Source organism: Anabrus simplex, chromosome X (genome assembly GCF_040414725.1).
Source record: "Anabrus simplex isolate iqAnaSimp1 chromosome X, ASM4041472v1, whole genome shotgun sequence".
NCBI classification, from domain to species: Eukaryota; Metazoa; Arthropoda; class Insecta; order Orthoptera; family Tettigoniidae; genus Anabrus; species Anabrus simplex.
The window spans coordinates 68,904,722-68,923,412 of record NC_090279.1 but is presented as its reverse complement, the minus strand read 5'-3'; positions in this window follow the sequence as shown (position 1 = coordinate 68,923,412).

Here is an 18,691-nt window from a genome sequence, read left to right as displayed (position 1 = left end):
GTACGAGGGGATGTTAGTGTGTATTTCTGTCATAGGTCTTAATCTGAGATAAGGATTGCCAATCCCACTCACCTTCAGGTCACTTCCTTCCTCCCTTTGTGAGTTAGCTTCCTTTTTCCTCAGCAGAAACAAACAAAAGCAGCACAGGCAAGGCCAGTCACTCCGATCCTTGAAGGCTTTGTGACTGAGAAAAAATAAAATATAGCTCCATAATTGAAATAATTATAATAAGCAGCACAAGCTGGTAAGCTTCTTTTCTCCAGCAAAAAAAATTATTATTAATAATAATAAAGCACAGCCCCACCTCCAGGTGTATTGTTGTTCAGAATGCAGTATTTCAGAAAAAGGTAATAGAGAGAAGGATTGAAAGAAAAATAGAAGAGAAAGAAAATAATATTTAATATAATATTTAAGAGTGGAGGGGGGACGAGAACCTGGGGACCCTCCGCGCGCTAAACGATTTAAATCACCCGCCCGGTAATTTTAGTTCAGCCCTGTTTTCACTAGAGGCGCTGGTGTGCAATTTCTAGCGATCTTTGCGCAGCCGTTGCGTTCAGAAGTGAAAAATAACGTTGAGAGTCATCTCTTACTCATTCTCTTCGACCACGTGTAAAGCCAACTAGAACAGGACTGTATTGATAGTTGATAGTTACAAATATAACGGGACATTGCACCCAGTGCTGTTTTCAAGAAGTGTCGTGTACTCTGGAGTTGTCACTGGTAATTCATCCTTTCCTAAATTCAGCCCGTTCTATTGACTGATACAAATCAAATCCTATTTAAGTGTTTGTTTTAGGTGATTACACTGAATTAAAATATCAGGTTTTGTCTCTAGGTGTGAGGTATGTGTTACATAAGACGCGTATTAGCCATTTGTACAGCCTATTCCGTTAATTTATTGTGCTACAGATTTTCTTCATTGAGAAATTGTGATTTCTATCATTTACACTGTGTCCACAATCTCTATTGTCGGTAAGGTTCAAGTTCTATAATTTACTTTTGCGAAAATTATACATCTCAATTGGGAACAGTAAGAAGTTAATACTAATCTTTCTCAGTTTCAGCATTCTACATATTTTTAACATTTAATATTTTTAATTTTCTTAAATTTTATTTCTACTTAAGCATTAAAACTGTATACACATATAACTGGCATTCTTTTTGAAAACTCCTGGCCTTTGTGTCACAAGTGCCGGCAAATCTGTTTCTCGTGTGTTGTAGCAATATAACGTAACTTACCTTACCTATCAAAATTATTTGGAGTGAAGAATTTTTCTGAAGGGCTACGCAGGTGAAGAATTGCGGATATTAGTTTCAGAAAGAAATTACAATATGTAGTGCATAATTTTAATTATTGTGTTGCTGTGTTATTTACCTATGTTTGCAATTTAATAGTGACGCTGTGAATGTTGAGTTGTTCTTTACATTGTAGGCTGCGACATATGGTAGTAGGGTTCGAAATTTTGAGAAGTTTCCGTTTAGGATATCATATGTAGAATTCTTGTTATGGTTATCAGTGTTGTTATGGAGATTGTTCTGCATAGTATCAGTCATAGAAAACTTGAGGTCCAATAGGTATGATCACAATATTAACAGTCATGTAAAACTTTTAGTCTTTTTGGTATGTTCATAATATTGACGGTCATGTAAAATTTCAAGCATAATGCTTAATCTGTTGACAGATAACCTAAGTAGCAATGACTGCAATAAGGTAATATATTTCTCTGGGCTATGTTTCAGTGTAAAATCATTGGAAGTAATCAAGAACCCCAGTAACTTCTAACTACTTCAGTTGCAGTGTGAAATGGACCTGCAAGTAAAAATCAAAGAGGAACCAGCCTGGCTTGAAAGAACAACAAAGTCATCACATGTGAATCTCATGGCAAATAACTTTATAGAGATCAGAATTTAACCCTTAGTAGCTGAATAAGTTTGGAAGGGGCATAATTTACTATGTGCTTCCCCAATATTAACCCCAGCAGTCGCCATTTTCCACATGGGCATCTAGGAAAAGTATGTCTCTCTTTTGTTTCTTTGTCTGGGAGTATGTGATAATGTGCTACGTAAGGCAGCCAACTCTTAGGAAGTACAAACAACAGTATTTATATACATCTATAGGTCCAACTAGTGACAGAAACTTTGTTCATGGGGCAAGGAAAGGGGTTCTGGTGGCACATGCCCCCAGATTATGGTCGCCAAGTGGACAATTGGCCTCTAGCATTTACTAGGGAGATGGCAGTGCATGCTATGTTTGATAGTGGCAAAAAGCTGAATTAAAATTGTGGACTTGATAGTGAAGGAACCTTGGTTATGTCCAGCTACCAATGAAGTTGTGACAGGCAGCGTTTCAAGATCGCGGCATCAGGACATTTCATGAGTTAAGTACCCATCAAATGACTGTTTATTGTTTATTGATTACCTCTGGCATTTATTGACATGGATTTCTGTAGGTTGTATGGTTATGTTTTTATTCTCCATGGTTTGGTAATGGTATCGTTGTGGGATTGACATCATCTCCTATCATACATTATCCAATTTTAGTGCTAGTAGCTGCTAAACTGAAGGACAATTTTGGGTGATGGATTTAATTCGGTTATGGCCAGTAGGTCTTTGAATCTCATAGTGAACATATTTTTCCTCCAAAAGAAATTCCAGGTAAGATTTGCATCATTTAAACTTCTTTACAATGTTACTAATGTTGGGTGATCTCATAGTAAAACTCTGCCTAGGCGGAGAAGCTGTGAAATAATTTTGGGGAAGAAGCGACTTATTATCATCATCTTTCCTTGCTCTGTCTGTTGCTACTGTAAACACAGTAAATTGTAATCTTCTGAATGAGTGGCTTACAGTTCAGTCTCTCTTCATCTGATAGCTTACATGGTGATGTGATAACATTCTACTTTCATGTTGGCGAGTGTAATTTGTGTCCATTCTAGAGGTATTTGATGAAGCTGGATATCCCAGCACACGTCTGTAGTTATACTGGCATAAAAGTGAATTCCTGCACATCATTCTTGCACGTCAGAGTCTTTGAATACCTTGAGAGTTGGAAGAGGGATATTCAATGAATAATTGTGACTCAACAGCAAAAATCTACTCCCAACACTGTGAACTGCTAATTTATAGATGTGATATTGTCCACGAGTTGCTCAAAGGTGAAATTCTGCAGCTTATGCACACTGTTCTCTGAATAAATGTTTGCTGGTTCAGTTCTAAATTACAGACACTACAGAAGAGAACGGTGTCTGAACATATCTGAGATGGGAGTGCACTGCTATTCAAGATCTATACTCTTGACACTTCTTGTTATGTTCTATTCTTGGGTATATAGAAAAAAACAATAGCTGTCATCAACAACAACGGAATTCAAGAACTACAATGTGATCCTACAAATAAATTTCAAAACAAAATAAAACAAGCTATCCAGCAAACAGACTTCATTCTCACAGAACAAGAAAAAGAAAGCCTCACCATCAAAAAATCCCAAACTCCCCACAGTAAGAACCATCCCCAAAATACACAAAAGCTCATGTCCCATTAGACCAATAGTAAATTATGATGTGCCAAGTTACAATTTAAGCTAACAACTGAAAAAATCCTAAAAGAGAAAGTCTCACATTAAGAAGACAGATAAATTAAAAGCAGCCTAGAACTAATCAACCCCTTCCCGCCCGAAAGCGCCCGACTGTTCACTTTGCCTTACGGTCCTTATTGCCCGAAAACACCCAGCTGCATTATCTGCATACGTGTGCAATCTATGCAATAGTTTTGTATTTTTTGGTGGTGAATTGTTTATTAGGCATTGATGAACATGCAGTACAATATACTAGCCTTAGGAAATAAAAGAAGAGTGAGAATTTGTCTTGAAGTTGTCTAGGCAACGGTCTTGAACTTCCGCGAGTGCTGGTCAGCTGTTTATTTCGTAAACATGACGGGATTGAATACTGCGGATATTGAGACTGAGCTGAATAACGGCATAAGAAATGACACAGAATTGTTGAGCAGGGGTTGAGGTAAATTTTTAGTGAGTAAATAACATATCAACAAAGATAATTTTACTGATAGTGAAAACTGATATCTAGAATTCGGACCTGATGATGATGCGGCTGCAATTCAGATAACACAAACATTTTGTTTCATTATTCAATGATTATAAGGATGATGTTGAACCTATCAATAATTTCAAAAGATAGTAATGAGAAATAGGTTATATTTTTACATATGTTAGGCGGAGACAATCTATTCATTGACATTATTGATTGCGTATATATTAATGCAGCAATCAAACAGGCGCATTTCAGTAAAATAGAAACAGAATGGGAAGACACTTGCTAGAGGAAATGAAAGTTGATATACAAGGTCACCATTACACTTCCAGAATCTCATCTTTATTGGCTTAGGGGGATTTAGACAACATGTGAATGTGACAAATACAGCCTACCTCAGTGCTGAGTATCTCCAGCACGGGTGGGGGTTTGAACCGACAAACTTATGACTCAATGAATAGAGAAATGGACATGATGGTATGTTAAATGTTGTAAATGATGGCATATTTTCTAATATTATTGAAAATGTGAATACATTGTGATCAATATTTTTTTATAATATTTAACCTTTTCTGAAACGGTGTGCTCTGTTTGAATGTTTCCTAATGAATAGGTTGAAACCTGGGGATAAGCGGAGAAAAAATGTGGGTGGTAAAGGGTTAAAGATACCCTTTGACATCACTAACAACACTGACAACCACCCTCCAGGCACAGTAGATAAAATATTAAACAAACAAAAGAAAAGTCCCTGGAAAACCACCACACTTGGTTCTCAACTACATTAATAATAACACATAAAAAGTGGGTTATATCTTTAGGAAACAGGGTTTTAGTTAACCTTTAGGATGAACTACACACTGCAAAGACACATCAACAAGTGCACCTAAACAAAAAAGACCCTTTCTCAAAGTCACGAGTCTATGAACTCAAGTGCCAAGAACTTAACTGCAATGCCACCTATATAGGTCAGACAAAACAAAATTTCCACACAAGATTCAAAGAACACAAAAACGATCAGATATAATCAGCATTCAGCCTTTGGGGAGCACATGTACGACAGTTCACACTATTTCACAGACATCAACACAGATCTAAAAATTTTACACATTGAAAATAAAATAAAATCTTCGAATATGAGGGAAGCAATCGAGATCTAAATCGCAAAAAGTGCTAACGTAACCAACTTAAATGACCATACACACTTAAAAAAATTCCCCGCACATCGCTCTACTCGATCTGGACCATACTTACTCATTAAATTGGCATTTATCACAATAATATCCTATAGATATTCTCTATTTCAATTCCATACATTATTCATCTAAAATCATTCAGTTGCATTCATCCATCTTACATAAAAGTGCATTATAACATGAAGTAGGTTAATAACCTTCTCTCCCCTCTCCAGTGTGGAAAGAGTGCTCCATCCTACTTCCCCCTCTCCTCTCCATGGTACAGTGTACTAGATTTTAACATCCAGTAGGAGGGACCCACAATGTTCCTCACTCCCCTCTCATGCTTCCCTTCCCCTCTCCGTAAGGTTTGTGCTATACTCAAAACTTTCCATTTACCTCTCCATGACCACAGTCCCGAAATAGTATTTGGTGACAACAAAGTTGGCATTGGCAGTCTAGATAAGTTCAGGAGTTTTCTCGATATATTAATACTTGTAAATTTCTTATTTGTCAGTACTGGCTCATATTATCACTGAACTCTCTATCATTGACAAGTTTATGCAACGTAAACAGTGCTGTACATATATGCATATTTTGTGTGATTTCATAGAATCTGTGGATGTTCTTGTAGAATGAAACATGTCATTCTTTGTATAATAGAGTGTTTATTTTTTACGGGTATGTTTATAGTGTTATAATTTATGTTAAAATTGTATGTTTGACAAACTAGAAAGTTTTTTGTTATTTTTAACTAAGTCTACAATGGAAAGTATAGCTTCATCTTTAACAAACTCTCCATTTTTTGCGTCATTTTATCTTCCTTTCCTTAGTTCAGCTACTGTTCGATTTCTTCTGTTAAAAGGGATAAGTGAGTATATTCTGGAATTTTATACTTTAATTCGCTTTTATTAGTAAACTAACTTGCAATAGAATGTAAGCTTTTGATCACAGTCCCTCCTGCACCCCTGTAGTGTCAAAATGTTTCATGAATCCAAGTGAAAAATTTAAAGGTCTCGTAGTATACGAGGGCCATCCGATAAATAGGTTTCCCTATTTTACAAAAAATACAAGCAGGCTATTTACACTTGTGCTGGCCCTGCAGTGTCGGGGTAGCATGCCTGCCTCTTACCCAGAGGCCCCGGGTTCAATTCCTGTTCAGGTCAGGGATTTTTACCTGCATCTGTGGGCTGGTTGGAGGTCTACTCAGCCTATGTGATTAAAATTGAGGAGCTATCTGACAGTGAGATGGTGGCCCTGTTCTAGGAAGTCTAGAATAACGACGGAGAGGATTGTTCGTGCTCACCACATGACACCTCGTAATCTGTAGGCCTTTGGGCTGAGCAGTGGTCACTTGGTAAACCATGGCCCTACGGGGGCTGCTGCCCCATGATGCTTGGTTTTATTTACCTTTGAGAAATATTTAATTTTCATTCTACAACTCGTACACTACTTTTCCACATAGTCACTATTTCAGTCCAAACATTTTGTTATCTTGGCAGCAGTTTCTTGATACCTTCATCATACCGGGTCGGGTCCCATCTCTGTAGACAGCGGTGCACTTCCTCTTCCACCTCTTCATCAGTTGCAAACCGCTTACCTCCAAGGTGCAACTTGAGTTGTGGATAGAGATGGAAATCACTCGGGGCAAGTTCCGCAGAATAAGGTGGATGGGGAAAAAGGTCCCTTTTGAAGTTCTGCAGCAAATCCTGCATCCTTTGAGCTGAATGGGCAATATTTTCTGAGACAAGACCAGAACGTTTTCGTTGGATTTCAACTCTGAGCTTCGTAAGGACCGTGCAGGACCTCTCATGTGTGACCACAGTGCATTGGGGCAGTCAGTCAACCAATACAACAACATTACAGTCCCAAAAGGCAGTCGCCAAAACTATGCCTACAGAGGCTGAGGTCTAACCGGGCAAGTTGGCCATGCGGTTAAGGCCGCGCAGCTGTGAGCTTGCATCTGGGAGATAGTGCGTTCGAACCCCACTGTCGGCAGCCCTGAAGATGGATTTCCGTGGTTTCCCATTTTCATACCAGGTAAGTATTGGGGATGTACCTTAATTAACGCCACAGCTGCTTCCTTCCCACTCCTAGGCTCTTCCTCTCCAATCGTCAACATAAGACCTATTTGTGTCAGTGCGATGTAAAGTAAATTGTAAAAAAGAGTCTGAGGTCTTGGCCCTTTTTATGAGCATGTTTGCCAAGTTTCTTCCATAGCATGCTTTGTGGTTTTGTTTTTAGAGTTGAATAATGCTCCCTGCTTTCATCTCCAGTAACAATGCGGGAAGACATTTGATCTGCCTCTCTTTGAAGCATTTGCAGGAAAGCTCAGGCTACCTCGTTCTGTTATTGCTTGTGAGCGTCAGTAAGAAAACTTGGGACCCATCTTGCACAGACTTTTCAATACTGCAAGACATTCAACAATATCATTGCAATAAAGGACTGCCCAGTTTCCGTGCCGGGAGGCAGTAGATTCATTATCTCATCAGTGCTGACGCGTTAATCTTCGTCCACCACATTCCGACCTGCAAGAGTGGCTATATTGGGGCTGGCGCTGTGCTTGTCATCATGTACATCGTGCTGTCGTTCCAGGAACCATGAATGCCAGCATGCATTTTTCACTATAAACTCACACCAAGTGACAATGAATATTGGTAGCCACTTCATTTTTTGCCTGGAAAAGCGAATAACAGAACAGAGTTCACAAGTGGACACGCTTTCCATTGGTAGCTCCATGGCAGGTAGCGCCATACTGGTGAACACAGAGCAAGCACGTGCAGTTGAAGATCACCTTACCCCAGCCATTCGCCAGTGGAAGTTCCTACAGTACCAATTTAATTCTAAAACATGTGGTTTGCAGAGAAAAAAATAGGGAAACTTATTTATTGGATGACCTTCGTAGATCATGAAAGAGCTTCTGAAACTGCAGATGTACACTCCAACACTGATGGTGTTCTCATCCGCACAGTTCTTCACAGAACACTGCATAACATCCTTGTAGTAGTAAAACATTTCATTTGTAGTTGCTTTATGTTTGACCTGCATCACATCTTTCCCTGGTCTATGACTGTGATAAGCCTGCTTCTTTCATGTTCGTTTTTTATTTTTACACTTGGATGAACAGAACTGTCTCAATGCAGTGTTTATCCCCTGTGAGCTTGGCAAAACCAGATTATAGAAAGTGATTAAAATGTTTCAAGGGATTTTGATCTGTCTGTCTAAACAAAATGTATGTTAAGAGCATAGTATTAATATTTCTCACTGTATGGCAAAATATTTAGGACAGTTTTAATACTTGGATGTGATTCAAACAACCTCAGTGATTTGATAGACGTAATTGGATACATAAAATCAATTAATATAATTTAGTGTTTATGTCTGTGGCAGATTCCTTCCAAAATTTTGTGCGAGATGGTCCCAATTCCATCTCTGGTAGGATATCTTCTGATATGGCTAGAAAATGCTCCTCACTTTATATTTGGTTCTCAGTCTCATGCTTTCTCTGACATTAGGTTTGAACAAGGATGATAACACCATTCTCAGTGCAGCCTTTGGTTTTGAAATCATCTGCTGGTAGAAATCTCTCTTAAACAGTAGTAAAATTTTGAAAGTAACTGTAATACTTGGAAGTAGTAAATTATCATGCTCATTTGTTGGTGACAGTATTTGAAAATGTGTGTTACGTGCATAACTTATGTATCATATTTTCCACAGGAAAATATTGAAAATGTATCAGGAATTATACCACTGAAAAAAGAAGCCAAATCAGTGTTAACAGAGCCAAGGCCAATGCAGAAAAACTCACTTGAGGTAATGTACATAATTTGATAAGCCATTGTTAGGTACTGAAAATAGAAAATTGCTGAACAGATATCAGTGGTTAACCCTTCATTTCAATATATGATTGATACACTTTTTTATGAGATTGACTGTTTACTTACCTAATTTTCACGGTTCCTTCATGTTCTTTAAGATCTTGCATTATGTATCATGCAGCAGTTGGGATAGATCCAAAGACCTCTACTGTATATCATTTGGGAGGTGGTATCATTGCTACTAATATTTTTGACTTAGTGAATATTTTCAAACACGGAGTTGCTATAAGGAGCACTTTTTTGTTACTGTTCCTGGGTATTTTACTAGTTGTTCCAAATGAAACACCGTTGTAATCTTGTTGATTATATTGACTTCTAGATAATACAATTATTTGTAGATACAAGTTGCAGGTGATTGCTTGCTTACTGTCAGAATTCACTTACAAGTAGAAAACATTCTTATCCTTCCTAATGTGGTCTGTGATGATACTAGTCTATGGTGACTTATAATATTACTTAAACTTTCAATGAATAAATGAGCCCTTCAAGAGTGATCTTGCCTTTCTGTTTCATGTGTGGTAAAGGACAGGCTTTGTATGTTCCCCATTACTCACCTGAACATTAGGATCACTGCCATTGTCCACTGTGTTGTTATGGGCTATTTATTGGGATATTTAATTGACAATCTCTTTCAGGAATTCTGGGTTGGCTGCTCAATATACAGCCATCTGGATAATGAGAGAGGAAGTATAATCATGATCAGGGAGTGTAGTATTTTTCTCTCCTACAAAGGAAATTGGATGTAGTTAGGTAAGAAGTGTCAAAAGGGTCGTCATTTAACTTTAGTGAGGAGATGTGAGTATGTGTTGTAAGAGTGGTCCATTCTTTGTTGGTCAAGAAATAAGAATTCATCACTCTTCTAAGGTGATATATCAGACTGTTGACAGCTGCTTCTCGTTTTCTATCAAAGTGTAGTGCTGCAGGAGGGATGGAATGCTGTATCAGTCCCATGCCTGCAGTTGCAGGGAAGAGCTGGTTTTTCTCAGGATTGTTTTTCAGAAAGGCCTTGATTTCCTTAGCTGCTCTGAAGAAGTTTGTGCCATTATCACTGTAAATGTTCAGGGGGTGACCTCTGTGAAAATAAGTGAACAAAGAGAGGCGAGCAATGTAGTTGTTGTGAGATCAGGTATCATGTCTATGTAGAGAGGCTTGGTAGCTAGGCAGTCTGGTCTTGTTCCATCTCACGCCAATGTTTATGAGAATTGAGCCAGCATAGTCTATTCTAGTGTTAAGAAATGGGTACACGCACACTTTGTGTATTTCGCGTTAATTGTTCAGAAGTATCTGCATTCAACTTACGAACCTTGAGACGTGCATAAATGTTGCTTCTTTACCGCCCCCCTTGCTGATGGGATCCGAAACTTGCCTCTCAGAGATGTGATTAAGGGTTGAGTGCCATGATGAAGTAGTCGAAGTTGTTCCGCAATGATAATTAGATTAGTGAGATGATGATATATATACAGAATGATCTAATATTTCCTCCCCACTAGAATTAAGGTATTGTGCAGTCTTCTGCCAACAAGGAGATGGCTTCTTTATCTATGATTATGGTTATAATCAATATGATTTAATATTTTCTACAGAACATTAATGCAACATTTGAGTGGAAGGTTCAACTCCGATATGAACAGTGGACATGAATTTCACTCTTGTTTATAACAATCTTAGATAAATCAAAAACAATATGCAGCTACTCTCTGTACCTTTTTTAATCTTGAAACTTTTAATCTTGAGTTTTTGAACTGGGAGATTAATTCGAACATCACGTTTTCATTTATTCCTACTCATAGGATCTTGATTCATCCATCCAGAACTATGCCAACAAACTGTATTCTTGACAATTGTTTTCATTTGTGGTCGTCTGGACACTAAGTCAGCGGTTTTCTCTTTGGACGGCACATGGTGCCACTCATTTGTATCTTTAGCTACTTCAAACTGGGAGCCTTTAATGTTTTCTTGAATAGTCTTGTCAAGAGAAAGGCTCCGCAAATCTCAGACTTTGAAGGGAGAGTTATGAAAAACAATTTTTTTAAAGCTTTGCTGCCTTGAATTTTACACAGAGCAACATTTTATTGCTAAACAATCTGGCATACACACGTAAATGCTATTTGTTGAGCCCGCAATCAGATTATTATAGAGAAGAGATGTTCTTGAGTGGATGACCCTTAATGGTGTATGTAGTTGAGACTAATGCCATTGTCAGTCTTGACTGAAGCGTTGATATTAACAAGTGTTTTTGCTGTTTTACTTGAATGATTTATGACAGGGTAATGTGGAATTTAATAGTGTTTTCTTCCTGCAAGTTTTCACATTCCTCTCATGTTATCAAGTGATTTGAATTCTAACATGAATTTAATATATTCCTGGCAAAACTTCTTATTTTTCAGACATTTCTTTCCAGGGACAGGACATGCTTAATTTCCATTTGTTTAGATCAACCAAGTTTTAAAGCATTTCTTCACAGGGAGTTATACAGTGTACCTAACTGACGTGTCTGTCATCATGTGTTGCTGGAAGTTTGCTTCATGCTGTTTTTCCATTGGTGTTGTTCTCTTATGTTATCCAAAATAGTGAATTTTGTTTTGCAGGTTGCATACGAGTAGAGATTGATGAGGCATAGGTTTTATCTTGTCAACTCACCTCTGCCGCATTCGTCATTTATCACTGCTTTCTTCCTGGCATTTGACATGTGCACACTGCTGCAGTTACGGGACTGCAGTCAGCCGATTACCTGCATCAAACATGGATGGCATCATCGGTTTTAGATTGTACACTCTACACTCTTCATGGATGTTTTCGGCGTTTCTAGTGCCATGTGTCATTGCTTTTCCTCTACCTCCCCTCTTCATGTCGTCTTTACCTGTTACCTTGATGCACTCTTTGGCTGTTGGACAGAGGGCAAAATCTTAGTCTTATGCTGGTGTAAATTTTCACACTGGTATGGGACTTATACTTGATCATAAGGTATTGTAAACTGCGCTTGATTCTCGAGTGAGCCGATGACCGTAGATGTTAGGCCCCTTTAAACAACAAGCATCATCATCATCATCATCATCATCATCATCATCAAGACTCTTGAGTGGTAATAATTGATTATTTATTTAATTATTTATTTATTTATTTATTGTGATCATAACAGGTCATTAGTCCCATATCCATAAAGGTGCAGCTGCATGTGTAATTCCTTTATTTGGAATGCTTTTGGAATTTATGTGAAAATGAACTTTTTGTGTGTCAATTCTCTCAAAAATCCTGGAATTAAAAATTTGTTTACATTCCTGAACTGCATAATAGTCTTATCTTGAACTTGCTTTGCTCATATTTTCTAGTCATTTCAATTCTTACTGTATGTCCAGATTTTGTAATTGAAAGTGCTGATCTTTTATTCAGTCACCTGTTCTTATATTTTTTCTATAGAGACACTAAGTCAGCGGGTTTTTTTTGGACGGCACATGGCAATATATCTGAAGTAGCCAGTTCTTGTTCATGCACTAGTGTCCTTGTATTTTCCTGACTGCTTGTGCATTATTTATATCTTACCCCTGTGTACAATCCATAGTATAACCTTTCTTGGCCAGCACGTGCTTATGTCTCTTTGATGTTCACCTTTTATCTTTCGTAAGTAATTGTACTAACCTGTCCATCAGAGATTCATCTCAGTTTTGTGTTTTGGAGAACTGGTTAGTTTTTATGAGTTTGGTGATACATTATTAAATGGTGTATGAAAATTTGAGTTGTTATGAATAGGTCCATTTGAGGAGTATGCAAAATGGGATCAGCAAGTGTTAAGTCTCTAGGAATGTTCCAGTAGGAAATTGGCATTGTTGAAATTGTGGTTCTTTTTCAGAAGCTCACTAACCAGGGTAAAGTCGGTGATGAAATTGTCTGTAGTGACGTTTCTCCCTGTTCCCTCAATATCTTTGACAAGTCTCAATACCACATTCCTTCCATTGTTCACTTCTCTCTCTCTGTTTACTGATGTAGCATTGTCAACTGCAGAGGCGCACACATAAACCGTGTCCAAATCCGAGGGGAGGCATAATTTTGTTCCATATTTTCCTCTTGGTTTGGTAGATAAATACTGCTTAAAGAGGCATTTTCCCTAAAGGAAGCCAGATGTTCATCCACAGTATTATTTTCAAATGGAACAAACACTTTAGGTAGTTGTGAAACGAACATGTCATGAACATCTCTTCTTGCTGTTAACTTGCCATTACATCTATGGGCTGGTCTCTCTTCCTTATTATCGAAGCTCAAAACTGGGTTATCATTTGGGACCATTGAAGAGATATTGTAGCTCGAAGGATAGGATGACCGTCTGCTTCATTCCATACTTCTCGAAGTGATTTGCCCACTGATTTGTAGACTCCAGCAAAATCAAGCCTGCAAATATAGATAACTGCATGTTATTGTTGATTGTGATTATTAGCAGTTAACAAAAGACAGAAACTGCTATTGTTTCCAAATTGTGTAAACCGTACATATCTAGAAATGTTACAAACTCTATCAAAGAAATGGGCTTGTAGCTTTCCTTCTATCTGCAAAAACCCTCTTCATTTCAAAATTTGTTTCCCATAAAGTGGTTTCCAGCATTTTATTAATGATGAATAACTTCATTGCCAACATCTGGGATCACCTGTCCTCTGAAGAGCATATCTCGTGGGTCCAGGTGAAATTCTCATTATGTTACTCAATTTGGGATACGCATAATTGAAATTTACGTTTCTCTGAAGTATTATTAATATAAACAACTAAAATATTGAAGAGCATATAGGACTATAGATATAGGTCCATGGTGTAAATGAAGCAATAGCATTGTTCATATTACAGTGCAACCCCAGTTTTGTGTGACCTCGATTTAGCACCATATTCAATTTTACATAAATCAAAATTCAAAATACTGTAGGGCAAAACTCGCATTTAGCATTAAGGAAATGTTAAAATTTTCCTATATTTTGGTTATGGGACATTAAGAACCACTGCAAAAGACATCATAAGCTTGCTAAGGATGATTCAAGGCAGAAGAGGAATTTGGAGCATGGGCACTTAGAGCTAAAATGAGATGTCTGACTCTGATTGACATCTATTCGCGGTCGATGTAGTAGAACAAAACCCCCGTTTTAATGACAATGTTATTATAATCTATGAAAATTCCTGTATTAATCTGTGCAATATCCTTTAGTTACAATACAATGAGAATCCTTTTACCGTTTCATCCATTATCACAGGCAAATTCAGGCATGTTAGTTTTCATCCATTACCAGTATTCATACACTCTACTCCAGGGTTTATATTGAATGTGATCAATTGTCTTCTGTGTTGATTCATTGCTACGCATGAGTGAATTGATCTTGAGTGAGTCTGAGGTCTTCTCACAACACAGACTGGTGTATTAAACATCGGGATAACATATTTTTGCAATAAGTGCAATGACAGTACTTGTTAACTCTTAGAAATAAAACCTGAAATAAAAGATTCCTTAATTTACTATGTTCTGAAATTAAATAAGAATGTGATACTTCTCAAGATACAGTGGTGTGCATAACTAATTTCAGAGGTTAGGTTATGTACTTGCGCATCTTGTTAAATTTCAGAATGGCTGTTCCCTTGTATGTTTATAGTAAAATTGTTATTATTCTACAGGGAGCTTGAAATTTATTTTTATAAAATGTGCACAGTAAACCTATGTTACAAAGAAACAATAACAGTAAAAATTTCCACCTAATTGATATGTATATTTGCATTAAGCAAATCAATTAATCATACACAGTACATGTTTCATTCCATTTTGGAACATCTTCAGCTGTATTACATTGCTTAGGTGAAAACACTAAGTATTTATCTTTTGAAGAATATCTCAAACAGGTACCTTGTTTTTCTTAAAATCTACGTAAATTTAAAATTTGCAATAAATTAAAATGAATGTGGATGGTTGAATGGGGTCGAAGGCTGCATTAGCTGTGCTCCTTCAAGGACATAGTAGATTTTAGCAACAGGACTATGGGGAAGCTCTTTTATTAATAGTAAAACAGCAATCAGCTTCAGGGATCCTGAACTAACCAAATTCAATAGATATTTTTGTAAATTTAAAACAAATACCAATCACCTTTGAAGGAGCAAACGAAGATAACACCTTGTAATATGCAGGGCGGTGACACAGGAAAGTTATATTTTCAAAAAAAAACTTTTTATTAGAAGACAAGCCGAATATTTTTGTGATAAAAGTGCTGGAAACATTTTTTACAACATCTGTTCAAGTGAATAGATTTTTTTTAAATAGGCTAACCATAAGCAGATCCATTTCCCTCTCATTTCACCACCCCATTCAACCATCCACATTGATTTTAATTTATTTCAAATTTTAAATTTATGTAGAATTTAAGAAAAACAAGGTACCTGTTTGAGATGTTCTTAAACTGATAAATACTTAATGTTTTCACCTAAGCAATGTAATACAGCTGAAGATGTTTCAAAATGGAATGAAACATGTACTGTGTGTGATTAATTGATTTGCTTAATGCAAATATACATATCAAATACGTGGAAATTTTTACTGTTACTGTTTCTTTGTAAATAGGATTTGATACGGGAAATGAAGCTGATTTCTTGCAATTGATACCTAGGTTAGGTGATGCCGCTTGAAATAGGAAACTGGCAATGTTTGCAACAATTCTCTGGACTGATGCTATTGCAGTTCTTAAGAAGGAAATGTAATATGGGTGTTCAGTCTATTGGAATTAGAAAATACATGCTAATGAGTCGGCTGCTGCTTGGAAAACATCCGCAATAATGTTTAAACAAACTGATTGCTGTTCTGTAGTAATTTTAATAGGTTTATGTGAGTTCGGTATATTTCCTGCCTTTTATGAACAATCATGCATAACCTTATAAGAAAAACCTTAAACTGAAGAGATTTGCATTCACCAACAGAAAATTGTCAAAATGAAGCACAAACTGTAACTACAGTACAGTGTATAATGTAGATATCTCCTTTTATTGCTGTCATTGTGTAAATAACGTATGATGGCACAGTATATGTTAATCCCCATTTAACAATAAAAATTCAGGTCCCTGTAAAAACGTTAAATAGGGGTTCTGCTGAATGTGGAACGTACCTTACACCTGATTGTCAATATGGTTGTTTTCTCCATTCCGTCCCATTTCGAGATATGTACACTTCTTTTTGTACAGAGTCAATCTCATCTTGTAGTTTATAACCAGATACTTGGAGCTCGTCATTTTCTTCTCCCTCCAGAGAAACGTGATCGTCATCAGTTTTTTGGAAAACACAAATTCAGGATCAGCCAATGCATCATCAGCTTCCTCTTCATGTTTACTCTCACTAATTTCATATAGATTTCTCATTAACTGCTGATGCCCAGCCATATTTGATCACAGAAACAATGCAGCACTCCCTAGTCGTGGAGGTAGTCCAACATTGTTTGTGTAGTGACCAGCAGGTAGGGCAGCATTGATATTAATGGATATGTCCATTTGATCCATTCATCATATATGTAATTTTTTGAACTGGTAGAGTAGTCACCAACTGAAAAATATTTTTAAATCATGTCAATACCTACTAAAGGAGATGAACAAATACACAAGTTTTTTGGCATATACAGTTTATATTTTGTCAGTTACAAGCAATTGAATATTAAATCTGGGTCGATGCAACCCATTCAGATTAGAAGGATTAAATGGGGGTAGAGACGAGCCTGAATGAACTGTCGAGATGCTGATAACAATGTCTAACTTCATTATAATGCTACAAGTGGGACAGAGCTTATTTGAACATTCAAGGATGTGCTTCGCATACTCCAATACAATCAGCTTAGGGCAGTGGTAGTGTTTATGAATGAAGTTCTACAGTATGGTTATATTTTGTTCAATCATGGCAATGTTTTACTAGGGTTTTCTTTGTCTAAACTTTCAGGGACAGGGTGATATTTTGAAACTTTTGATTCCAGTTAGGCCTTAATTTTCTAGTGATCTTATTTAAAAATTGCCCTTGAAGTATAGTCACAACATTATGTCTCTGTCGAAACTTGGTAATTTTAATTTTTGGAAGGCAGACCTTTCTCTGTTTGACCAGTTCTCTTGATTTAAATAAATATTTGCTTCAGTTTCATTATAATTAGCTACTGGTTTTAGAGAGATTATCATTTTTGATTCCAGTAAGTCTTAAAAGACTTTGAAATCTTTTTCATATGCGTCATGCCCATGTCAGTGAAACACTCCCTCTTTTAGAGAATGGTTATATAGTTGTACTTAAATAGTGATTTTCTTGATACTGAAACGTTATTTGCGGTATATTCCAAGGAGCTCCCACAAGGAAGGGTGATATATTACGATCAATTTTCCAAGAATTAGTTTACCTAAAAATAATAATAATAAGGTCCGCGAAACAGGGTAGGAATATATGCCAGCAGGGAGAGAAAAATGCCAAAATTAATTAAAAGAAAAACAGGTTAAACAACCCACAATACTAAATTCATAACAGGGAAATCAATTCATTTCCACCAACATCCATCAACAATCAGCATCACCATCAATCAACATAATATTCCGATGGGAACGAAAATACGCTAGGTAGTTAAGGAAAATGGCCAATCATAGGCCACCAAACAACAATAGGCATGTACATATTAAGAGACAAAAGAAAAACAGGATGTCGAAAAATCACGAAAATACCAAACTAATTAATTTAATAATATAACCCAGAAGTAGGAAAATTAAGATGGAAAACGAACGTTTGTTCCACATCCTTGCAGCAACCCGCTTGGTTAATAACCCTGCCAAAACATTGCATTAACCCCTACTTATTAGGGCTAGAAAGCCGCTACCAATCATTGAGTATTAAATTTACAATTTCCAAGAATAAGAATTAATATTAATTCACAGCAGATGCAAGTCCCTGGTAAACAAAAGTAGTTTATATATAAGTTTTTGACTCGAAAAGTGTTCAAACGCCGCAGGGCTAAAACGTAGAGTTTAGTTGATGCAAAGTTACATCCTGTTGCGGTACGCACTTCACATTTGGAAATATTCAGTTCACTAGTTGGAACAAGTTAAGGATGAGTTGGAAAAACACTTACAGTGTAGTATCTTGCCATAGTCGTGAGTTCGCTTCAGCGTCATATCCTTACTTACGTATTACACCTTTCCTACCATCTTCTCTCCTGTCATCGGCACCTATCTACTCATATAACTCTCGTTGGGCGATCATAATATCATGCCTCGGCTGCAAATGACCCAAAACTAAGATAACCATCATGTACGCGGGGGTCTCTCGCATGTATAAGTACGATGGTTGGAGGTATACATTTGGTTCTCAGGGTAAAATATCTCATTAAACTCTCAAATTATACAAAACAGTCGTAGGTTCCGTTGAAGAGTAGTCATGATTCTAATCAATCATTCAATTCCCCCGCAAGTAGGTGAAAACCTGATATGAGGTTCATTACTCAGCATATCTAACCTTAAATAGCTCTAATACTATCCTATTTCTACGTATTATAAGTTACTTTGGGAAAAGAAACAGATAAATAAGCCTAGATCTAATTTATTAGCATGCTAATGTTTTATAATTAAAATA